The 26,585-nt window shown below is 35.1% G+C and overlaps 1 long non-coding RNA gene across 1 annotated transcript; it reads right to left on the minus strand.

The window, feature by feature from the left end:
- Positions 1–9,101: 9,101 nt before the first annotated feature.
- LOC141381010 (uncharacterized) lies at positions 9,102–25,842 on the minus strand. Its single transcript, XR_012400481.1, has 3 exons — positions 25,536–25,842; positions 20,687–20,829; positions 9,102–9,683 (listed from the first exon to the last, which is right to left on the minus strand). It is a non-coding gene; the product is annotated as an uncharacterized lncRNA (long non-coding RNA).
- Positions 25,843–26,585: the final 743 nt, after the last annotated feature.

Genomic DNA, 26,585 nt, shown 5'->3' on the forward strand with positions numbered 1-26,585 from the left:
CAAAATGTAAACATAATGGATTGAACATAAAACAAATGGACTGAATACAAAACAATTAAGTTCTCCCCAAAAAACTCAAGAATTGTGTGGAACCAAGCATTCTTTCATGGTGTTTGCTCTTTGTTCAAACTATTATATAAAATAAGCTGAAACAACATGATTCTTTCATTTTTTGGGGGGGACGACTTAATTGTTTTAGGTTCAATACACTTAAATATATAAAAACGAATAAGTTCACTTAATTCCTTCACATTGTCCTAACCCAAATCAATTGTGTGAAACCCAACATTCTTTACAGTGTAGATTAATAAAATGAATTCAAAACATTAACAGGAATAAGAAACCGGTAAACTGCACATGTTTTGATATCAACAACGCCTTTTGGTTTGGTTTGTCTTTTTCCAGCTCAAACGGATGTTTATAAGCGTTGCCTGCTTTCTGTGCAGTTGACCAAACACTCTTTCAGTGTTTAGTGGTGTGAATTAACAACAGAAAACCCAACAAGACCTTCTCCACAACAAACAAATGACTCAAGAGAAACTTTTCCAGTCCACAAAATTCTCTTCCTCCTCCTTTCTGCTGCACGTCTTGAGCCGGGCGTCCTTGGTCCTTTTGTGGCCAGTTGTCAAAGGAGTTTTGTCTACTGATGGTGAAAGAGACCACACACAATCTGATGCTGTCATCTGTAATTGGTTGCCTGCCCAGAGGACCCTCCTCGCTGCCATTCTTCTTTATCTCTTCCCTCTTATCAGTCCTTTTTTTCTCCTGGAGTGTCAGCAGGGCACTAGATGTGTGTTCATACAATTGGAGGGCACTGCGGCACTGATCAACCTTGCTCTTTGTGTTGCCGGGACATTATTTTCTAGTGAAAGGGCTGAGGTAACCTTTGCACCCGAAAAAGCTGTTAAGTCAGGTGAGCTTGGAAAGAACAATACTGGAAAAGACAACAGTTGGGAGACAAACAGGGTGTCTGGGGTAATGAGATTTGTTTTGGAGCGTAAATATCATAGCGATAAAATAAAATAGGGGCATCACGGTGGTGCAGTGGGCAAGCACGATCGCCTCACAGCAAGAAGATCGCTGGTTCAAGCCTCGGCTGGGTTAGTTGGCGTTTCTGTGTGGAGTATTAGTGTGTATGGATGTTTCCCAGTGATAGGTTGCTGCTGGAAGGGCATCCGCTGCATAAAACATGTGCTGGATAATTTGGTGGTTCATTCCGCTGTGGTGACCCCGGATTAGTGATGGGTCATTCATGAACAATTCGTTCATTTTGAACCAATCTTCATTATGACTCGCGAACTATGAGTCCTCTCAGGGAGTGATTCGTTCATCCGCGCATGCGCACATTTGTGCAGGTAGTATCGTTAATTTCAAGTCTTCATCACATTGGCAGAAGCCAATCATACGCGTTTAGAGCCGGAAAAAGAATTGATCCACTCACCTCTCGAGTCCGCTATCAGGTCTGAGTCACTCGTTCATCACGAGCCAATCATACGCATTTAGAGCCGGAAAAAGAATTGAACCGTTCATCTCTCGAGTCCTCGGGTTTGAGTAATTCTCTCACGTGATGAACGAACGGTCATGGCTCCTATCGGCTTAGACTGTGCATTGATTAAGATTATATGTGACTGTCAGTGTTACGTGAATTAACCCCTGACATTTGAAGACATAAAGAGGTGAGCTAAGCAAAGAGACAAAAATGCCTTCATAAACAAAAGAGCAGGTAAACATTGAATTATTATTTTCTCCTTGTTATATTCTACTTATGACTTATTTGTCGTGCAATCAACCCTTTGGACTAGTTGTAGATGTGTTTGGAAGCAATTCGTAACATTTTAATAATATTTTGGCAAATTGAACCAAATGAACGAAATGACTCGAAAAAAGATTCGTTCATCTTGATGAACGAGACTCAAAGATCCGAGTCAGTAAAATGATCCGAACTTCCCATCACTACCCCGGATTAATAAAAGCATTAAGTCAAAAAGAAAATGAATGAATAAATAAAAATAAATAATAAAGTGGAACATTTTAAATAATCTGAAAACAGTTGAATAATTTTTTTTTTTTTTTTTTGGGATATGCCCAACACCATCTCACGGCAATTTGTAACTTTTAGTGGTTAATCTGTATGAATTTGTACGATCTTATTCATAAATTTTTGTGCAATTTGCTCAGCCCCAATGACGGTTGGGTTTAGGTGCGGATTTGGGTGTCACACCTCCTTTTTAAATTGTACATTTTCATACGACTGAACTTATACAAATTTGTAGCAATTAGCCACTAAACTGACAAAACATAAAATAGTTAAGTTTCCTTCTGAGATCAGGCTGGTATGGCATGATTTTGGAACATTTCAAACCTCTTAGCACTTACTAAATCATAATAGATCATCAAAAGTTCAATTATGTTAGTACAATATAATCACAAAATATCATTTTTACTAAACACAAATCTATATAACTGCCTTTCATGAAGCTATCATACTTTTGAACTGTTTTTCCTTATGATTACATTTAATTTCGGGCGAGGTGGTGGCGCAGTAGGTAGTGCTGTCCCCTTACAGCAAGAAGGTCGCTGAGTTGCTGGTTCGAACCTCGGCTCAGTTGGCATTTCTGTGTGGAGTTTGCATGTTCTCCCTGCCTTCGCGTGGGTTTCCTCCGGGTGCTCCGGTTTCCCCACAGTCCAAAGACATGCGGTACAGGTGAATTGGGTAGGCTAAATTGTCCGTAGTGTATGAGTGTGTGCGTGAATGTGTGTGAGGATGTTTCTCAGAGATGGGTTGTGGCTGGAAGGGCATCCGCTGCGTAAAAACTTGCTGGATAAGTTGGCGGTTCATTCCGCTGTGGTGACCCCGGATTAATAAAGGGACTAAGCCGACAAGAAAATGAATGAATGAATACATTTAATATCAATTAATTCATATTTAATATTTAAATCAGCTGATCTTAGTGTTTAATCAATTAATCATTTATTGTCATTATCATGGATTATGTCTACAGATTTTTAACTTGTCTGTTTGTTGTCTGAAAATTTTAACCTAGATTCTGAAAATATACCGCTATATACATTTCTGAGAATGCCAAATACGTCTCAGGAGTTATGTTTTTTAAAGTTTATGCTTTTACGAATCCACCAGAGGTCGCTGTGTATGCTTTTTAAAATCTCAAATTTCTCTCGCAAGAGTTATTCGCACCTGCAGTTCTCGCGTAAATCCACCAGAGGCTGCTATCAACTGACTGACTGACTGACCGATCGACTGACCCACCCTCTTCCTTCCCTAAACCCAACTAACAGTGTTTTCAAAAGCACTGATTGACCCCCCCCCCCCCCCCACACACACACACACACACACACACACACTTCCCTAAACCCAACTGAAAGTTTTCAAAGACAATCCAAAAAAGGAACGGCGTCATACCAACCAGTGGTGTAAAGTAACTAATTATAAATACTCAAGTTACTTTAATTGAGTAGTTTTTTTCAGAAATTGTAATTTACTAAGTAGTTTTAAAAATGTGTACTTTTACTTTTCCTTGAGTACATTTTTTGTGCAGTATCTGTACTTTTACTCTCACTACTTTCCTTCAACCTGCAGTTACTACTTTATTTTTTTCTTGTCTATGAGAATTAGAAAAATCAGTCCTGTCATTCCTGTCCAGTCAAATCACACATAGAAGGTAAATTGCATCATAATGAACTACCTCAAGACATGTGCACTTTACATTGCAGCTAACTGTTTGGAAGCATTGAGTGTCCTGCAGATTTTAGCTGCAACTTACCTTTACACACATGCACGAATGTTTCTAGAAAGCTCAGTATGAGATTGATCAGCTAGCCCAGGTGCGTCTAATTGGGATTGGAACTAAACTTTGCAGGACACTGGCCCTCCAGGACCGAGTATGGGCACTCCTGGTTTAGATGCATGTCACTGATGGGAAGATGATGGGTATTTACTGTATGATGCCTGAAATGGCATTAAACACCCAGCAGGCACAAGACGTCAACATGCCGTCAAATTGAAATTGTACCCTAACGTTGTGGAGACGCTGCATTTTGTTTGCCAATGAAAATCGGGTTTATATCAGAACTTAACGTCAGTCCGATGTCAATGTCCACTGTCCAACCTAAAACCAACCAAATATCAACGTCTAATGATGTTACAGCTTGACGTTGTGTCGACGTTACCACTATGACGTCTATCAGATGTTGAATTTTGGTTGCCATAACCATTGAGTGGTTATTTGAGTTACTATTGCGTTTCTATCAGCTGGAACCAGTCTGGCTATTCTCCACGGACCCCGGCATCAACAAGGCATTTACACCCTCAAAACTGCCACTCACTGGTTAATTTCTCTTTTTCAGGCCATTCTCTGTAAACCCTAGAGACTGTTGTGCGTAAAAATCCCAGTAGATCAGCAGTTTCTGAAATACTCAGATCAGTCCGCCCCGCACCAACAACCGTGCCACGTTCAAAGTCACCTAAATCATCTTTCTTTCACATTCTGATGCTCGGTTTGAACTGCCATGTCCATGTCTATGTGCCTAAATGCATTGAGTTGCTGCCATGTGATTGGCTGATTAGAAATTTGTGGTAACCAGCAGTTGGACAGGTGTACCTAATAAAGTGGCCCGGAGTGTATGTTTTATACACCTAAATGCATTGAGTTGCTGCCATGTGATTGGCTGATTAGAAATTTGTGGTAACCAGCAGTTGGACAGGTGTACCTAATAAAGTGGCCCGGAGTGTATGTTTTATACACCTAAATGCATTGAGTTGCTGCCATGTGATTGGCTGATTAGAAATTTGTGGTAACCAGCAGTTGGACAGGTGTACCTAATAAAGTGGCCCGGAGTGTATGTTTTATGTGAAAGGCCCCTTAGAATGTTTAACATCCAATAAAGACATTACAATCAGTTTATCATACTATTGCTTTACTGTAATTAGCATGACTGATTTGATTCACTACATAGAGCATGATGAAGCCATGTGCACTGAGATTTAAATTGCAACAAGAACATCAAACCAAATAATAAATGAATGCTTAACTTCGATCAAATTAAAATGGATTACTATAATATAAAGTATAATAATATATAACGATATATATTAATAAAAAGTGTCAATTGTATTGACTCTGGAGCATAGATAAGTAGATTTGTTTGGGCTGGAGGAAGTGCAGCAGTGGGAGGTGTTGGGGAGGCAGTTCGTAGCTCATAAATCAGTCATGGCATCTGAAGCCAGTAGCCTGAGCCAGCCGGACTGAACTGCTGAAAAATTCACTTTTATTTTTCCACAGCTTTAGAAATCATAAAGAAAGTTCCTTGCGTCATCGTTTTCATTCGCTTTTATGGCATGTAAGGTCAAAGTCCTCATTGTGAACTGTCCCTCCCTTACAGCGAACGCGAGCACAGAACTGATTCACTTTGATGGATTATAGTCATTTTAATAATGGAGCTAAATTTGGAGGTGGATAACGTCAACATGAGTTCAGCCCGGACAGTCTATTGTGGCCTCAACAACAGCGTAACGTGATTATCTGTGCCTCTTGTCATTTTCTGTTCTATAGCTTGTACTAAACTGAGCTTTATGAAGTCCAGACATTAAAGGTGACTTTATTTGGTAACTATTTTCAATCAGGTTTTAGTATTTCACTTATTTCAATGCAAATGCTTTTCAATTTCTGCAATAAATCAGCTCTACAGTGCTTATCTTTTTCAACTGCAAGTCGGCATCAGAATTTACAATGTTTATTTTGCTGGTGCACATTATATTCTTTAGGTAAACAATTTAGCTGTGCAAGTTGATCCAATTATGCTTCGGTGACCCTCAATCAAAGTCTGACCATTTGCTTCTGTGTTTGATGCTTCGGCCACAATATCCCTCACACTATACAACCTTGTTTCTCTTACAATTAGTTTGCTATGAAGGAATGATGCACAGAAAGGAAGCCTGACCCCCTACTTCTTTTTTTTTTTTTTTTTTATTGAATACAAGAAAAATAACATCACTGCATTGAAGAAAAATAAGAAAGAAGACAGAGAGAAAAAAAAAACACAGCCTCAGTCATTAAGAAAAAAGATTGTCATAAGCTTCAAGAAACTTATTATTCCTATTATTATAAATAAGCTTAAGAGACTCAATATTGTACGAAATTTCAACAAGGAAAGTATTAAAAAGAGGTATAGTTTTTAGAAACTTATTTTTGTTTATAAAAATTTACAGTGTAACACACAAAAAATTTAGAATAAGATCGAGAGCATGATCATCATCCGAGAAATACAGAAATATATCTTTTATAGACAAATTTAAATCATGTTTAAAAATGGATGATAAATAAAAAATAATGTCATTCCAAAGATGTTTAATGTGAGTGCAACTATAGAATAAGTGAAATAAAGTCTCTTCATGTATATTGCAGAAAGTACACAAATTAGATATATCAAAATAATTAGCGATTTGGGAATTTGTAGGATAAACATTATGCAAGATCTTAAAATGTATTTCTCTTATTTTGTTGTATATGCTGAATTTTTCAGGTAATAACCATGCTCTCTTCCATTGAATGCAGTCAGAGAAGTCGGTCCAAAAAAAATTACATCTTGGGGTGGTATATACAGAGTAATGTAACAATCGTCTGACATGTCTGTTGTCACATTCTTTATCAAAAAAAGACACTCCTTCCAAAAAAAAGTTAAGGCATAATTGTTTTTCTCTTATTAAAGTAAAGAAAAGTCTTAAATAAATGCACATAACTTTGTGACAAACTCTTTATAACACAGTTGAAGGATTTAGCTGGCAAAGGGAAGTTATACAATGTCTGACTCCCTACTTTTATATTCTATATGTCTTTTTGAAATACATCAACATATAAGACAATAGCCCCTTTCACACATACAGACCTTTCCGGAAAATTACCGGCAATTTTCCGGAAAGGTTGTGTGTGTGAACAGGTCCTTTTTGAAAATACCGGTAAATTCGTTCTGGCTATTTTCCGGAAAGAGAAGTTGTAACATTACCGGCAATTTGCCGGATTGCTGCGCTGTGTGAGTGCAGAAGGAAGATTCCCGTAATAAGCGCGTGCACGTCTAGAACGTGCTGACGTGAGACGTCTGCTTTAGCCAATCACAACAGTCAGACGCATTTACGTCCGCGCGGTTTGTGAGAATAAAAGCCTTTGAATATTTTTCCAGACACATTTAGCTGCTAGAAGTTAGTCAGATCACGTTTATATGTTCTTCTTTATGCCAACTGTGTAAATAATCATCGATGAGATGCTTATGATAAGCCGTTGTTTGTTTACCTTCAAGCTTTGCGCGCGCCTATGAGCGCCTGCACGCACATATTATGAACATCTCGACATGCGAAAGTGATCCTGCGAAAGTTGTTCACAACATTGATCATCCACAGAGTTTGTAATTTAGTCAAATGTTTACAAATACAAGCGCAGCCGTTTAAAGCTCATTTGTGGTGAATGATGTCAGAATTTACCGGTATTTTGGAATGGATGTGTGAATGCTCTTTTCCGGAAAATTTCCGTAACGTCCTCGCCTGTGTGAACAGCACTTTTTTGAATATACCGGTAAAGTCGTTCCGGAAATTTTCCAGAAATTTACCGGTATCACTGTGTGAAAGGGGCTAGTAACTTCTGGTTTACATGGACTTAAAAAAGAGAACTTTAGAAGATTTACAAGTCAAAAGAAGTAAACAACTTGGTTTCCCAAAGAATGTTTGCCCCCCTTTTTTTAATCTAAAGAGTAATTGTAAAAGAAATGAATCTATTTTAAGTTTCATAAAAACTTCCCACCCCGGATTAATAAGAGGACTAAGCCAAAAAAAGAAATTGATTTAATGAAAAACTTCCCAGTAAAAATTTATTTAAAGAGCACCTATTATGGGTTTTTGAAAATGACCTCCCATGCAGTGTGTAACACAGCTCTAAATGAAGTGAAATATCCAGCTAAGATTGAAATGTGGTTTACAAAATAAAAAATAAACTTTTCGCATTTTCATTGAGTCTAATCAGATCCTCTAGTTTTTCACGATTCCAAAAAATCCAACAAAAAGTTGCAAAATTTTGATATCCTGCCAAATTCTCAATTAAACACAAAATAATCGCAAAAGAAAATGTAATTAATCTCATAAAACATCCAATTTCCAACCATATAATCCAATTATATTTATTTCAGTTTGCAATTTATTGTTTTACGTGACCTTTAGACGTCGCATGTGATGTATTTGAGTGTCTCTCAAAAATCCCTCACAATCCAAACAGTACATGGAAGTGGGCAGAATTGTTTTGCAGCCTGTGCAGTAAGCAAACGGTATTATGGTACGTAAAATTGCTAAATATTTTCGTTTAACCCTTTTTCTGTTGAATTGGGTAAGCTAAATTGTCCGTAGTGTATGAGAGTGTGTGTGTGTGGATGTTTCCCAGAGATGGGTTGCGGCTGGAAGGGCATCTGCTGCGTAAAAACATGCTGGATAAGTTGGCGGTTCATTCCGCTGTGGCGACCCCGGATTAATAAAGGGACTAAGCCGACAAGAAAATTAAAGAACTTTTCCTGTCGTTAAAAAGAGAAAACTCTTCCCTGCCATTGTTGAGTTTTACAACAATCTGTGTTTTAGGTGCATTGCAGTAGGGAAAGCCCTAACGCATGTCCTGAGGTACATGTCAGATGCTCTGGGGAGGGAAATCTTAGAGAAAGTAAGATTGTGGATGAAAACAAGATATACAGCCTTCCTTTGGCTTATTCCCTAATGTTTTAGATCAGTTTTAGATCTTGTCTTGATAAGAGACCAAAATAAAGACGCATTATTTTTATGATTTGTGTCATTGTGTCAGACTGCACACCTAACATAGGCTACCAAATATAAATAATAGTAAATAATTAATAATAACAATAATAAATAATAATAATTAATACAATTATATATAAACATTTTTAATCGCAAAAACTGTCCGCAAATTTCTGGGAATTATTAACACAAAATCAGTAATTTTAACACAAAAGATTATTATAAATGCACAGGTCAGTCGGCGCCAATAGCCTAGTGGTGTCACGAGTGGGTATCACAAAAACAAGGGAAAGATCTAAGTGCAGAAAAACACATTTATTGCCAAACAATAAAGATTCCAAAAAAATGACAAAGGGACAGGCAAGGTAGCAAAATCGACAAAAACATGAAGTGCAAAAATGAAGCACAAAAGTGAATCAAACACAAACTAAACAGGTATCCAAAAACATTGTAATGATACTAAACAAAGTGAACAAACAAACAAACCAAACCAAACCAAACACGATGAACCAGATCACGAATAAAGCACGACAGACCTAAACAGAACATTGAAAATCCAAAGGCAAACTAAACACAACATAACAGGGCTTATAAAGACAGAACTAATTAGACAATGAGGGACAGCTGGAAACAAGGAGTGATCACATGACTAGGATACAAAACACAAAAACCATAACAAAAACTGGTGCCCTTGAAAACCACCAGAGGGCACTGCAGCAGGTGTGACAAGTGGTTAGTGCATCGACACATAGCATCCAGGTGCTCGCGGTAACCCAAGTTCGATTCCCGGCTCGGGGTCCTTTGCAAATCCTTTCCTTATCTCTGCTCCCCACACTTTCCTAACTGTCAATCTCCACTGTCCTATCAATATAGGTGAAAACCCCTAAAAAATATATGATAAAAAAATAATAATTATAAAAATGCACTGGTCATACGTAGGCAACATGACTTCCTCTTACAACACTCACAGCATTAATTAGAAGACGACAACAAACAGACACGTTGCGAAAGCTAGGGAATGATGGTCATGCAGAAGTAGCAACATTTTGAAAAAAATAGATTAAAATGTCATCAGTTTTCATCGACTAAAACTACATGAAAATAGTCATGGAAGATTCTGACTAAACTAACACTAAATTAAAAAACTAAAACCTGACAAGACTGAAGTAAGTTTGAACGTAACTAAAACTAATAATAACTAAAATGTCAGCTATACACATAGAATAGACTAAAACCAAATTTAAAACAGTCAGTCAAAAACAACACTAGTAAATTGAAATGTTTTTATGGATGTTAAAAGTTCTTCGTGAAGTAAGTTTATAAACTAATTTCGAGAAGATCACGTCCTTATGATTTATCACGGCCGGTCTACTATTAGCTAATCATTATCTTCCAATCATATGAGCCCTAAGCTACTATAAAGAACCACAGTTTTCAGTCCACTTTATCTTTGTTTGGAAGAAACCCCCCTTCCTCCCCGATTCTCCTCCTTTACCATTGATCTTGCGGCACGGCGGCCCAGTGGTTAGCACTGTGAGCCCCACAGCAAGAACACTGCCGGCCCTTGTTCCGCCAGGCATTTCTGTGAGGAGTTTGTATATATTTCCCATGTCCATGTGGGTTTTCCCCAGGTTTTCTCCCACCATCTAAAGATATACATCATGCATAACAATCAAGCACTTGTCTAGCCCCCTTTCTCATGTTTTCCCTTAGCTACCGCAGCCGGGGAGTTCTGAGATCCATCGAGCTCAGGCTCACCTCTAGCTCTGCGAACGGGAGGAAGCCCCGGGCTCGAGGATCCCTTGGTTCTTCAGAGCATTGCTGTAAAAAAAAGTCTTAAAAATGTTATATTTAAGACTGTAGAATACTATTAAAAAATAAAGTTCCAAAAAAGTGATTTTGCACTGATGCCAAGAACTGTTTTTGAGTCTCCAAAAAGTCTTTTAGTTAATACATCCTAACAGAACCTTTTGATTTTATAGTGTGAAGGACATTTTAAGTTAAAGAACAGAGATTCAATGCATGTTAAAGGTTCTTTATGGAACCATCGATGTCAGTGAATATAATTTTTTATGAGAGCAATATATTATGTGATCTCAATGTGCTGCGGCCATTTGCCAACCTGCAAATAAAAAAAGAAATAAGTATAAGGCTACCTACTAGCCTGAAGTCTTATGTCTATAAAATCCAGAATCCACAATGATGTAAGTTGTTTACATTTTAAGACTTTTTTATAAAAAAAAAAAAAAAAAAAAAGATTTTATCTACAAAGTCAAACTCTAGGTTGGCTCTATAAAGTTCTTTCAGTGAGCCAATCAGCATTTTGAATGCACACACAAAGGCCAATCAGCTTACTTTGTCGTTTCGCCGGATGACTCGGTTGACAGCAGGAATGACCAGAAAGAAACACAGTCGAGAGTAAATAATACTCCACCACATAAAATTGGTGTATGTAATATGTAATTACAAACTTTAATTTTGATTCATAAACAGATTGTACTGTGTGGGTGTGCAACTACTTTGTCGTTACATTGTAATTACATATGCCATTACATTTTAATTACATTGTAAATATATTGTAGTTACATCCAAGATAATATAAACGAAATGTTTCTTTGTTTATTTTAAGTACAGTATTTGTTTGTTTATAGTTTTTTTTATTTGATATAATTACTGTGTCGTTACATTGTAATTATCATTTGATTATATTGCACCCAAAAATTTCTTTGTATATTTTGTTGTGCAGTTTTTGTTTATTTATACATAAATATACGCAGTACATATGTAGTCACAAGACTTTTGTTTTGGATGTAATTACTATGTCATTACATTATAATTAAATTGTTATAACATTGTAATTACATCTAAGATAGTATTGTAAATATGTACTGTACAGTATTTGTAAATAGTTATATATATAAATATACACAGCACACATGTAATATGTAATAAAAACGTTTATATAAGATGTACTTTGTCATTACATTGTAGTTACATTGAAGTTACATCTAAGGTAATATTTATAAACGTAAATGTTTCTTTGTATATTGCATGTACAGTATTTGGTTATTTATAGTTGTATACATAAACATACGCAGTACACATGTAATTACAAACTTCATTACTATGTCATAACATTGTAGTTACAATCTTACTACATTGTATTTACATTCAAGATGATATCTCGTACAGATAAATTTCATGTACAGAATTTGTTTATTTACATGTACAACAAACATGTAACAACAAGCTTTTATTTTGATGTAATGACATTGTACATTGTTAAAACATTGTAACTGCATCTAATATGTAATATGTATTTACAAACTTTTAACTTCTGTGCAATTACTCTGTCGTTACATTGTAGTTACTATGTTATTCCATTGTCATTACTTTGTAGTTACAAACAAGATAATATTTATAAATGTAAATGTTTCTTTGTATATTGCATGTACAGTACTTGGTTATATACTGTATAATTTTTTTATATAAACATACACAATACACGAGGAAATGACAAACTTTCACCATTGATGTAATTACTGTGTCGTTAGATGGTAATTACAATACCATTATATTGCAATTACGTTGTGATTACATCCAAGGTATTATTTACAAACCTAAAATTTTCTGTAATTTTTTAAGTACAGTATTTGTGCATTTATATGTATATAAGCTGTAAATACTGTCATTACATTATAATTAAATTGTTATAACATTGTAATTATATAGTTATAACATAATGTAATAACATGTAATTTAATCCAAAATAGTATTGTAAATGTGTTTTGTAATCTCATGTACAGTATTTGTAAATAGTTTTATAAATATACACAGTACACATGTAATATGTAATAACAAACGTTTCGCTTAGATGTAATTACTACATCATTGCATTGTAATTACATCAAAGATAGAATCTTGTGTGCATTTACTGTGTTGTTACATTGTAACTACATTGTAGTTATATGCAGGATAATGTTTATAAGCATAAATGTTTCTCTGTATATTGCATGTACACTATTTGGTTATTTATAGTTGTGTACGCAAATATATGTATACTGTACGTAGTATACATATCAGAATTTTAGGAAAATACTCAATGATTGGATGATAGTGGGATAGAATGGTAAAATATGGGAGAATTTCGGCAAAAACGGGAGGGTTTACGTGAGTGAAGTGAGCAGAAAGTGTTTGTGGAGAAACAGTTTTGCGAGAGAACACAAAACATCTTTGCGAGGGAACACAAAACATCTTTGCGAGATAACGCAAAACTTTGCGAGAGAACGCAAAACATCTTTGCGAGAGAATGGAAAACATTTTTGTGAGGCCACACAAAACTTTGTGAGAGAACGCAAAAATTTAAAAATATACATTTTACTTACACCCATTTTTTTCTTTCACCCATTTTTTTTCTCGTACAAATTTTTATTATTTTTTTTTTACCCAGCCAATTTATTTCTCCTCCACTATGTCCCTTCCGGGTCTCTGTAGAATTCTGTCCAAAATATATTGATTTTTTTTCATTTGCTAAAATAAATTCTTATCAAATTTGACTGCAAACTTTTTTTTTTCTTTTTTTTTTGCATTAGGCTAAAGCTGCTTATTTCTTCGAAGAGCAGCTCTTATACATAACCGAGAAATAAACCGCAATACATACATTTTCAATAAAGTGTTTGATTGTTCTATTACTAAATGTACAAATCTTTACAAAAAAGCACTGTTTTCATGGTATTAGATTAAAAGCCTGTGCACTAAATGATAGGAAGTGGACAAAAGGCGGTCCCACTTTATATTAAGTGTCCTTAACTACTATGTTCTTACATCAAAAAAATAAATGCAATGTACTGTGTTTAAAATGTATTTGAGAACACTTGCGGTGCTTTTGAGTTGGGAAAGAGGTTGGGTTATGGACAGGTTTGGTGGCATAGGTAGGTTTAAGAGTGGGTTAAGGTGTAAGGGATGGTCAACAGTGTATTTACAAATGTAATAACAAAAGTCAATTACATATGTAATTAAATCAATGTCTTTAATCAAGCATAAGTACACAATAAATACATGTATTTACACAGTAAGTACATTGTAGCAAACTATTAATTCCTGTGTAAGTACATATTAGTTAAGGCCACTTAATATAAAGTGGGACCTAAAAGGCTTAAGCATTTAAACGGCATGTTTTTGAACTGGAAGGTGTCTCTCTTGTTTAACTGTGATCCGATTCGATCAAGCAAAAGATGCCTTATTACTCTGTAAACAGGGCAGCATCAGTCATGGTACACTCAAAAAAATGAACTTTCCCTATTGTTAGTTTTACTAAACCCATCCTTGTTCACATTACATAAAACATAATAGTAATTAAATGAACATAAGTTTACCATGTTATTTCTACAAAAATGTAGTACTGTAGGCTTTACTTAATAAGGGTTTGACAGGCCAACTTAACATTGTTGAGTAAAACGCAAAAACCTCTTAAGATTGGATATTTGCTGATACCGTAGCTGCCTACCTGGAGGCGGAACAAAGGAACAGTCAGAGAGAGGAACATGTGAAGCACATGAGGAGGAGAAGATGGTGGCTTTGTCAGGTATGAGTTTTTCATTAATCTTTAGTGTTAAATATCACCAGGAAAAGTGATGTGAGTGTTCACAGAATTATGTTAATTTATTATATCAGTGTATTATGGAGTCTTTTGAATGTTAGCATTTTTAGCCTGTTATACTGACTCGTGTTTCTCAAGGAAAGCATGTGGCAGTGCAAAGACTGCAAAATAACCATCACAACTAGATCACAGTTGTTGAAACACTATAGATTAGTGCATAGACATTGTGGTCGCGGTATTCGTTTTTCATGCACTTATTCTGACTGTCGCTGTAGATTTAAAACGTGGAGTGCACTACACAGCCATCTTAATTGTGGCCAATTGAATTTCTTTGAAGGAATGATGATTTCTTCACATTTTTTAAAATTCAGTACAGAAGCCTGTACTTTTGACCACCCTAACAAACACAGTAAAGTAGTTTTGTAAGTCACTGCAGGTGCGTGATGTGAAAGATTAAGGAATGGACAGTTGATACAAAATTCTTTAAATTTACAATCTGTATTTTTGATGTAATTAAACTGAACAGTGATACTGTTTTTGTGTTTTGTAGGCGACAGACTTTGAGAGAGACATGGCAAATACTGTCATTAAAATCTACATCGTTAAGCCTGAAGGTTTAGAAGTCTGTGACCCACCATCAGTTGCTGGACTGATTTTTGAGGGAGTAAAAGTGCTTCAGAACCTTGGCGATGTCACCAAGGCTTGTTCTCTTTCTTTGAGAGTCAAATACAGCGTGAATCTCAGTTATCCTTCAGACCTGAAATACACTTTTGAGTTTTTCAGAAAGTGTTGCTGGGACTTGCACATAAACTGTCACACAAAATACAAGTTCTCAAAAACAAACTTGTTGGCTGAATCAGTACATCATTCTGGACGAATGAAAGAAATAGAGGAAGAAGCTTTTTTGAGACACTTAAATTGTTTCTAGTTTTAAAATTAAGGGCCAATTTTAAAGTTATCTATAACGATGGCACCAAAGTTTTAAATGGAGTTCTACATCTTTAAATGGTTATAATTGTTTGATTATTTACAAAGATTCTGATTTTCAGTTTTATTCTTTTCTTTGCTTTTTTTAAATTCTTATGCTGCTTGTCTTAAACTTTCCTTTTCTTGTTCAAAGTAAAATTTATTACTTGCAGTTGCACATATTGAAAGAACATTTTGGTCAATAGTAAAACTTCTTTTATAATTTTTTTTATGTTTATTTTTTTTAAACAAGCTGTTGTTTTGTGGTGGTTTTCATAAATAAAGGTCAGTTGTATACTTTAACAATATATTAAACCTTTTGAAATATCAGCAATTGAGCATTGTAGCATTTTGTGACACTGGAAAAAAATGTCAAATTACTTTTGTAAATTTGCTCTTATACATTTTTCTTCCAATATTTGAAGTAGCACATTGTAAGAATGTTCACTATTGACCAAATGTTGCTTTTGCATTTTTTTCTTTCTTTTTGTACTTTTATTTGAACTGTTTGAGAATGTTTACAAAAATAGAGGCCAGTTTTAATGTTACTCTCACTGTTGATTGTAAAGATCAGAAATGAATTTTAGCAGTATTTTAACATTCCATGTACAACATTTTTCAAAGTAAGATTATTTCAGATTCTTAAAGCCAGTTGCACTTTAAAAGACCCTGTAAATGTTAACTGAAAGCATCTGATGTTTTAGTGTGTTTGTTTCAAAGGAAATTGAAATTGTTTTATGGGTTTTTAGCAGTTGTATGTTGCAAAACATTGCAAAGAAAATAAATTCATTTTGTTTCTAAAAATATGTTTGATTATTTAAGTTTTACACTTGTAGAGCACATACATTAGAAGTGAAATATATATATATATATATAAATAAAGTGTTCACCTTACATACTAAAAGTTCATAATTCTAACATAACATTACTAAGTAAAATATACATAAAACTAAAATGCAATAATGACACATCTAAATGGGTTGAATGTACTAAGAAATATTTTGTAAACTTTACATGGATTTCTTTAGTTTATTTAACTATATTGTTACTTGTAGAAACTACTCAACACAGTTACGTGGAACCACTTGACACTCTTTTTTTATGTAAGTCCAACAAATCATTTTTTTGAGTGTAAATTCGCCAACTCTCTCACATCTGCGTAATCATCCTCGCCTTTCTCATAGTAATCTTTATAAACTAGCCCACGTACGGTGCACGATAGCTGCGCACTGTACACTGTAAAAAATAAATCCGTAAAATTTACGGTAGAAAACCGGCAGCTGTGGTTGCCAGTACTTTACCGTTAAAAACACGGTACAAACCGTAAAAGTAATTTCTAATTTTTAAGGTAAACGCACATATTTTATTACTTTATAGAGGTAATATGTCTGTATTTTGAATGACCAACATCTACACATCTTTTGTTACACAGTTAGACACGTTAGCACACCCACATGCAGGTGGTGATAAGGAAGTTACATAATGAGCCAGTGCTCATCACAATCAACTTTTCCCACAAGTAGAAAAGAGTATCAGCAAATAGAAGGTGCTCAGTAATTCACACAGCTACTAAACACCAGTATGGTGACACGCATAAATATAAAGTCATGAAATAACATTGTTTATCAACATTAGATGTAACATAAATCTCTAATGTACATAACTGATGGGGAAACAACTAAAAAGATTCAATTCAATTCAGCTTTATTTGTATAGCGCTTTTACAATGTAGATTGTGTCAAAGCAGCTTCACATAAATGGTCATAGTAACTGGAACAGTGTGGTTCAGGTTTTAGTGTTTAAGTTCAGTTCAGTTCAGTTTAGCTCAGTTCAGTGTGATTTAATCATTACTGAGAGTTCAAACACTGAAGAGCAAATTCATCGATGCGTAGCTCTACCAATCCTGAACCATGCGAGGCAGTGGCGACAGCGGAGAGGGAAAAAAAAACTTCACCTGATGGGAGTGAAGAAAAAAAACCTTGAGAGAACCAGACTCAGTTGAGCACGACCATTTTAATTTCTCCGCTGGCCAAAAGTCTTGTGCAGAGCTTCATTCGCCGTGGTTGAGGCTGGAAGATGGCCTCAGCGAAGACTCGTCTGTCCCTGGAGCGTCGCTGGAATCAGACTCATGTTCTCCACTCCCCAAGATCCATAGTAATGTTAAGAAAATGCATAAAAAGTGATGTGCCATGCAGGGAATTCTGGGAAAGTCAATTTAGGGTCATTCGCTGTATATATTAAGGAAACATACCGTTTACCAGGTTACAGATTTGTACTGTAGCATTTTTACAGTTTTTTACCGTTGAAATCACGCCCATTATTATTGCGCAATGATAAGAAATAATATAGATCGCGCCACCAAACACATGAAAACAAAAGTAAAGAGCGTGGTTTGAAAAATGTAAGGAGTAGAAAGTACAGATATTTGTGTAAAAATGTAAGAAGTAAAACTAAAAAGTTATCAAAAAAATAAGTACCAGAAAAATCTACTTAAGTACAGTGACAAAGTATTTGTACTTTGTTACTTCCCATCTCTGGTCTCTGGGTCATTGCGTGTAAAAATTTTGGACACTTTCTTGAACCCTTTTAATGCTTCTAAATAGCTTTCTGCAATTATAAATCGCCCATGTCTTGAAGTAGTTCATCGTGATGCGATTTACCTTCTAAGTGGGATTTGATTGGACAGGAATCACAGGATTTATAATCCTCATATGAAAAAATGAAGGAAAAAATGGTCACACTTTACAATAAGGTTCATTAGTTAAAGTTAATTAATGCATTTACTAACACGAACAAACAATGAACAATACATTTACTACTGTATTTGTTCATGTTAGTTAACGTTAGTTAATGAAAAGACAGTAGTTCATTGTTAGTTCATGTTAACTCATGGTGCATTAACCTATGTTAACAAGCATGTACTTAGATGTTAATAATGCATTAGTAAATGTTCAATTATGATTAATAAATGTGATTAATAAATGATTTTTAAACATCATTACCCCTAACCCTACCCCTCAATAGGGTATGAGCAAATCGTACTAAATTGTAGCAGTAGAAATGAATACAAATTAGCCACGTAATCAAAAAAGCATGAATTGCCTTGAGATTGCGTTGTAATTGTGATCTGCTCCTTGTGAAAAATATTGTTTTAAAATACATGATAATTATTATAATAATGTTTTTATTAGGCTGCTTGATATACACTTTTTTATTTTCCAAAAACACATTTATCTATCTATAAAACTTTTTTAATAAAGCACAAATTACATTTGAGATCCCGAATCATTTTCTAAATGAATACTGCTCCCACTGACTACATTTAATATGATTGACTACAATTATTCCACTAACTAGATCTGTTATCCATAAACATGAGACAATATGCCAAACGCGTTGGCTCAGACGAAAAAAAGGGCAGGCCGAAATGAAATGACGGTGAATGACGAGGGCAGAAAAACCACAGAAAGCAGGAAACCGCCAGGGAAACAGAGGTGACAGGGACTGAGAGAGAGGGAAAGGCTGTTTCTGCCTTGTTGCTCCAGAGATTCATTGCTCTCCTCATCAATCATGGAGGGCTGATGAAATTGTTCCTGCCCAGAGAGAGCCTCATGGCTCTCATGTGCAGAGTTGGCATAAATCCTGCTGGCAGGGAATAGAAGTGGATTATATTGTGCAAATTAATTGTTGCTCGAATTTGCCCCTTTTCTTTTTGCCCGCGGAGGGCTTGAAACATGAGTGGAGTATTGTCTTATTCTCAATGCTGTTTTTTGCGCTGACAAGTCCACTAGATTCTTACCATCTAAAAAAATGACTTCAAGGGTTTTCCATTTGTTTAAAGTTCTCTGCAGTTTCTTTATAATGTTATAATGATTAAAACAACAAAAAAAGATATCATTTAGAACAGGGGTTCCCAAACTTTTCAGCCCACGACCCCCAAAATAACAATGCCAGTGACTCGCAAGCCCCACATTCCTCAAAGGTGGTTGTTAATATACAAACGTTGCGCACACAATAAGCCGACATAAACACGAGCATGTTGACAACACAAAAAAGTGCAACAGTCTAACAATCATATCATTTTTACAGTCATTTATTAATTTGTTTAATTAATATTAACCTCACCTTTAAGACTGGTGGACACAGTGTTTTCAGCATTTCAAGTTTCAGTTTCAAGCCTATTCTTGGTTTAATTTTGTAAACCGCCACTCAGAGATCATTCTCAACGTTCAGATTGTGCCTGTATGTGTTTTTAAAGTATTTGATTGCCATAAAGTTGTCAGAAAGTTTAACAGTTGGAGTATTGTCTTATTCTCAACGATGTTTTTTGCGCTGACAAGTCCACTAGATTCTTACCTTCTAAAAAAAAATACTTCAAGGGTTTTTCATTTGTTTGACGTTCTCTAAAGTTTCTTTATAATGTTATAAAGATTAAAACAACAACAAAAAAGATGTCATTTAGAACAGGGGTTCCCAAACTTTTCAGTCCACGACCCCCAAAATAACAATGCCAGTGATTCGCAGGCCCCACATTCCTCAAAGGTGGTTGTAAATATACAAACGTTGCGCACACAATAAGCCTACATAAACACGAGCATGTTGACAACACAAAAAAGTGCAACAGTCTAACAATCCTATAATTTTTACAGTCATTTATTAATTTGTTTAATTAATATTAACCTTACCTTTAAGACTGGTGGACACAGTGTTTTCAACATTTCAAGTATCAGTTTCAAGCCTATTCTTGGTTTAATTTTGTAAACCGCCACTCAGAGATCATTCTCAACGTTCAGATTGTGCCTGTATGTGTTTTTAAAGTATTTGATTGCCATAAAGTTGTCAGAAAGTTTAACAGTTGGCATTTCTCTGTGGAGTTTGCATATACTCTCCGTGTTTACATGGGTTTTCTCTGGGTGCTCTGGTTTCCCCCACAGTCCAAAGACATGCGCTATAGGTGAATTGAATAAGCTAAATTGGCCGTAGTGTATGTGTGTGAAAGAGTGTGTATGTTTCCCAGTGTTGGGTTGCAGCTGGAAGGGCATTTGCTGTGTAAAACATATGCTAGATAAGTTGGCAGGTCATTCCGTTGTGGCGATTCCTGATTAATAAAGGCACTAAGTTGAAAACAAAATTAATGAATGGACCACGTGACCCCCTGTCCTTGTCCTGCCACCCCCCAGGGGTCCCGACCTCCGCTTTAAGAACCACTGATTTAGAAGACCAGATTTTGAACACCTCATCAAAACAAAGTGTTTAAATACACTGCAAAATCCAAAAATTTACTTATCTATTTTATTTTTTGGCTTCTGTATTTGTCTTACTTGCTTTGTGGAACCGTTCTTCACCAGACTTAAACTCCATCATCGTGGTCAACTCCTCTCTGCAAGTCCACCAACGTACATGGCGAGCTACTGGACAAACTGGTAACAGCAGGAAAGCCGTCCATAAGAAGGTAATCGGTCACCTGGTAAGTGTGAAAAGGAACAACGTCAAACCACCCCGTAGCTTTCATTTTAAAGACGAAATGCAGCTATTTGTACTTCAAACTCCACACAGAGATCTAACTGACCCAGCCAAAGCTCAAACCAGCGACCTTCTTGCTGTGAGGTGAACGTGCTACTGTAACAGAGGCTAGCTAGGAAAGAGCTGAGCAGGTAAACCTCACTACTCTGACCTCTAAAGGTGCTCTAGCGACAGACGCTAAAGGCCATGGTCTTTAGCCTCCTTGGTAGAGCACCTGACTCCAATGCAGAAGATCAGTGGTTCGATCCCAGCCCCGAGCGGGTTGGGTGGTGTAGCACCGGCAAGGTTATACTACCCACTGCACTACCACATCACCTATGTATGTAACTCACTGAACATAAATAGTGCACTGTTAACTGTACTAAAGTTCTAGTTATCTTTCACAAAACTTTTTAAAGAAGTAAATTAGTGTTTTTATAAGCGATCATGCTTTTTAAATTGAATGTTACTATAAATTAAATACTGTATTTAGTTTTAAAGAAAATGGCTGTAATACTGTAATGTAACATTATATTTCAGGCAAAAATTCCACATCAAAATGTTTCCTATTTGTAAACAAATCCACTTTAAAACATTTGGTGAACAAAAGACCACGTTCTCATTGACGCTGTTCGAAAATCGACACTTTTCTAATGCTGTTCTATAACTTGGCACTGCACAGTATCTGCTTGTCTTCAGAGTCAGATTTATTGCTAGACATTTGCATAGACTTGCGTTTACCTCTCTCGTTATTTACCCACTGAAGTGTGAATGGTTGGGTGGAGCTAAGCAGGCAATGATTTAAAGAAGTAATCAATCATCTTCTGTGGAGGCGGAGTTTAGACACACCATTACAAAATACATACGATAACTGGTCATTTTAGCAGATCGCCATTATTATTATAAGCTCATTCTATACTAACATGAAAGTTTTGAGCTCTGACCTTTTCTGGATGTTCCTACAGTACAATCCCCTCTCATATATAAAAATATAAAGGGAATTTATATTTGTCAGTTGATGACCCCCTGTAAAGCTGAATATAAAGTGTAAAGTGAATATTGCAACCCAGGCTCATTCTGAAAACGTACTATTGTATACATTTCTGAAGATTACAAAATATCTTTCAGGAGGTATGTTCTTTTGTAGTTTTTGTTTTTGTGAATCCACTAGAGGCTACTGTGTGTGCTTTTTCAGATCTCAAATTTCTCTTGCAAGTGCTATTTGCACCTGCTGTCCTCACATAAATCCACCAGAGGCCGCTGTCGACTGACTGACTGACTAACTGACTGATCGACTGACCCACCCTCTTCCTTTCCTAAACCCAACCAATAGTGTTTTCAAAAGCACTATTGACCTGCCCACCCACTTCCCTAAACCCAATCGACAGTTTTAAAATGCAATTCAGTAAAAAGAAGCGCCGTTGACTGATTTTTTACCTTGCTGTTAGATTTTACCACATTCTCAACCTGTTATTTACTTGTTTATTTTATTTTTTGACTTCTGTTTTTATTTTACCCACTTTCCAGAGTTCCCACTTAGATATGCTTAGCATTTACAGCAGGTTTGGCATGATGTCCCGGGAGAGAACTCTGAGCTCTGAGATATTTGAGCCCAGGGCTCTCGCCCGGTCAATAAGCATATCAGGGGATCCGAGATCAGGTAGGTCTTGATAGTACACCCTTTAGAAAGGGGAGGAAATGGGGTGGAAGGGGGGATTATTCCAAAATGAAGATAGGGCAAAAAGGAGAAAGTGATCCATTTATAGTAAGCTAGGATCACTCTGATTGGATTGTTACTGATTACGGATGAGTGGCCAGCAGTGGTCGATCATGTCACGTGCTCCTCTCAAAATTAGTTTATGAAACTTCACTTCTGGAACTGTTCATCATCGGACTGGCTACATAATTCATGATCACCAGAAATGTTTAGAGGAGTACATTTTCAGAATGAGCCTATTCTATGTTAGAATATTGCTGCAAATATGCAAATTAAGCATAATTAAATTAAACTAATTATTTCACAATTTTCTGGCATTTTAGAGTCAAAGGCTTTCACCAAGAGGATTTTTGAAATCTCTTTATTTTAGAAAATACATCAGACAGAAAATATTTTTGCAAAATAAACATTGTATATAACCAGGCAAAATGTGTGAATAATTTCCTCTATAAAAGCATTCAGAATACAGATGTGAGTTTCAAGTGGAGATTTTTGGCTCAATGCAGTACAGAAAAAGTCATTTTAAGAACAAAAACATGAATTATAACATGAAATACAAACCCAAACTGATAAAGCACAACAAAACAAACTCGTAAACGTGCATTTTTGGTGTTTTCTTTACATTAGCCTGAAAACAAACACTATAAAAAGCTCAAAAGATTTCTGCAAGTCAGTTTTTCAAACAGGTCAAAGTGGCTAAATCGTCATGATCTCAAGAAGAAGTGCCATAAGCGTGTAAAAATCCACACCTTCACTGAAGAACAAACAAAGAGCTACCTGCAGATCACTCATTAATGTGGTGAAGTTATTTTTAGTGCACTTCCCCTTTGTTTGATCGCTCGCTGCTGTAGACAAGCTTGGGAACATTTCTCTCATTAGTGTTTAACACGGGACTCCTGCCGTCAAGGTCAACAGGACCCCCGTGCCTCGGACACTGTCGAGAGGGCCTTACCAAAACTAATGAGAAGACCACCGCTTGCAGAGAACAGCTACTGCAGACTTTATTCTCCTGGTCCGGTTTATTGTCCCTTAACTCACTAGAAGGTGATTTATTTTCACTTATTAGCATGCATTTAGATATATAATGTGTAATGTATTTAACTTATTTTTAATTGAATTACTTGATACATTTGATTTTTTTATATTTTTTTTACTGTGATCATTTAAAGTTAATGTATAGAAGTACATATGACTTCTGTATGATATGTTGCCTATTTTAAGAAAGGTTAAGTTACTTAATGTTGAAATTTTAATCTTGGAAATAAAGGTACGAGAGCTGTCACTAGGGTAGTACCTTTTTAAAAGGTACAAGTATGTACTTAAAGGGTACTAGGTACTATTATGTACCCTTGATGTATTAATATGGATCTTTATGTGATACTTATGATACTTTGATACATATATAGATAAATTATGTGTACCTTTTGAGTTAATATCAACCCAGTGACATTTCTCATACCTTTATTTCTGAGAGTATAAAATATAAAATCATCAAATATTTAAGCTTGTTTGTTTGTTTGCTTGTTTGTTTGTTTGTTTGCTTGCTTGCCTGCTTGCTTGTTTGTTTGCTTGCTTGCTTGTTTGTTTGTTTGTTTGTTTGTTTGTTTGTTTGCTTGCTTGCTTGCCTGCTTGCTTGTTTGTTTGCTTGCTTGCCTGCTTGCTTGTTTGTTTGCTTGCTTGTTTGTTTGTTTGTTTGTTTGTTTGCTTGTTTGTTTGTTTGTTTGTTTGTTTGTTTTCAGTCATGATATTTGATTTATTATTGATTAAATTGTATCTAACTGTTGTCTATTCATTTACTTTTGAAAAATTAAAAGGGGGGGGGGTAAAATAAATATAAAATAGATCATATCATAATTAATTAAATATTATAATTGTTTAATTAAAAAGTTATTAATTATATTTTATTAAATTATTTGATTATTTGTTAATAATTTATTTGCTTAAAATTACTTTTAAGGTGTATAAATGTGTGTGTGTGTGTGTGTGTGTGTGCGTGCGTGCGTGCGTGCGTGCGTGCGTGCATACATCAAAACATGTATGAATATATAATTATTCAGTAACTTTTTTAATTATTTGCGTGCAGTTACATGCTAATATAAGAATTCATTTCTAAAGCTGCAGATGGCCTTTAGATCAAGTTTTATTTGTTTAAGGATTAATTTTATCCATTTATTTTTGATGTTTATCTCAAGACCTCTGCAAAAGAACAAACTGAAACAAAATGATAAAAGCTCATGTATTATTTAGTCCCTTTGCTTTGCTTTTTTATTTCATTTTGCATTCAGACGTTACAGCATATACCTAGATACATCCTTTATATGACATTTAATTCAATTGTTTTAATGGTTATACAAAATCAGCTTGAGAGCTGGAACCTATAACATAAAACAGCTCACATACTAGCCTGTTTACTGACCAGCTTGTTATATTTTTCATCTGTTTTCTTTCAGATAGTTCTATAATAATTTAGTGCATGTATGACCTTTATATGACCCTGATGTTGTGCTTGTTTCCAGCTAATTGCACTTAATCCTGACTTTGTTAGACCTTTACATAATCATACAAAGCAGAGTTTGTCTGTAATAAAAATTTAGAAAGGGGTTCTTATAAAATTAATATAAAATAAAAAGGCTTATATATTATTTAGTCTGACCTTCTGAGTTTGACAATCAACGTTTTACGAAGGCTAAGCAGTCAAATGACAATTTGTGGTAAAACAAAAATCTATGCCTCTCATAAAAATGTATCTGCTAACTGTACGTTTTCTTTTGAAGTCAGATCGATTTTTCAATGGTAAATCAGCAAGAAAATGCACCATTTCTGAGTTGTTGAGAAATTATCATATGCAGAATGTTCACGAGCAGTGCAAGACTGCCATCTAGAGGAGATTAAAGTCAGTCCACATGACTGACCATGAGCAAATTGTCATTGTCAAATATTAATTAACCTACCTTTAAAATTCATTATGTGGATCAGCAGCGTCTTTTTAAAGAGTATGACGAAGCATACACAGGCTGAAGTAATAAGATCAACGAATGATTTTAGACTAAATATCTGAATTTAAAAAGGCTACATCGTGTAGATGGTTAAGAATTGAAGAAAACCACGGTGTGAAGATAATCAAATTCAGTTTTTGAAGATGGGACAATTCTTGCTAATCGTACATCAACCAAAGTTGCACTCGCACACTCTTTTGTTTTTTTTAAGAGTCGGTTCAATAAACGGTCTGACTGAACTGATTCAAACGGCTCGCGAGTCAACCTTATAGACTAGTTGAGCCCACTTTTTTGTTTTGATATTGTTAAAAATATATATTTTACTTTTAAATAAGTTACTTAGCTTCTTCTTATTGTTATTATTATTATTGTTATTATTATTATTATTATTATTATTATTATTATTGTTGTTGTTGTTGTTGTTGTTGTTATTATTATTATTATTATTATTATTGTTATTATTATTATTATCGGTATGCCAATGAAATTCCAATGTTGTAAATAAAAACATGCATTTATATTTACACGATTGTACCTGGGAAATGTTTGTGTAAATACTTTTATTTTTAGTTATTATAAATATTTCCCAAAAGCTGTTTAACAGAGCAAGGACATTTTCACATCATTTCCTAATATTTTTTGCATTCTGGAAGAAAAAAATCTTGTTTGGCTGGAATTAAGGCAGTTTTGCATTTGTTTAATTTTTTTTTTTTTTTTTTTACAAATTTTAAGGTCAATCTTTTTTGCCCCATTAAGACTTTTTTTTTGGATTGGCTAAACAAACAACTGTTGTCTTGCAATTAAGATATAAATTGCTTAGTCAACCTATAGTAAAGGCTTTACGTTGTACTTTATGATGAATATCTTGCTAAATAACTTGGAAAATATTATGTCATCATGGCACCAGCATTAATTATTCTAATTTAATTTTTAAAACTGTTATGTTTAAAAATGTAGGGACCACAATAGGGACCACAAAAGAGGTCAAAAAATATATTTAAAAAA

This window comes from Danio rerio, chromosome 25 (genome assembly GCF_049306965.1).
Source record: "Danio rerio strain Tuebingen ecotype United States chromosome 25, GRCz12tu, whole genome shotgun sequence".
Lineage (NCBI taxonomy): Eukaryota > Metazoa > Chordata > Actinopteri > Cypriniformes > Danionidae > Danio > Danio rerio.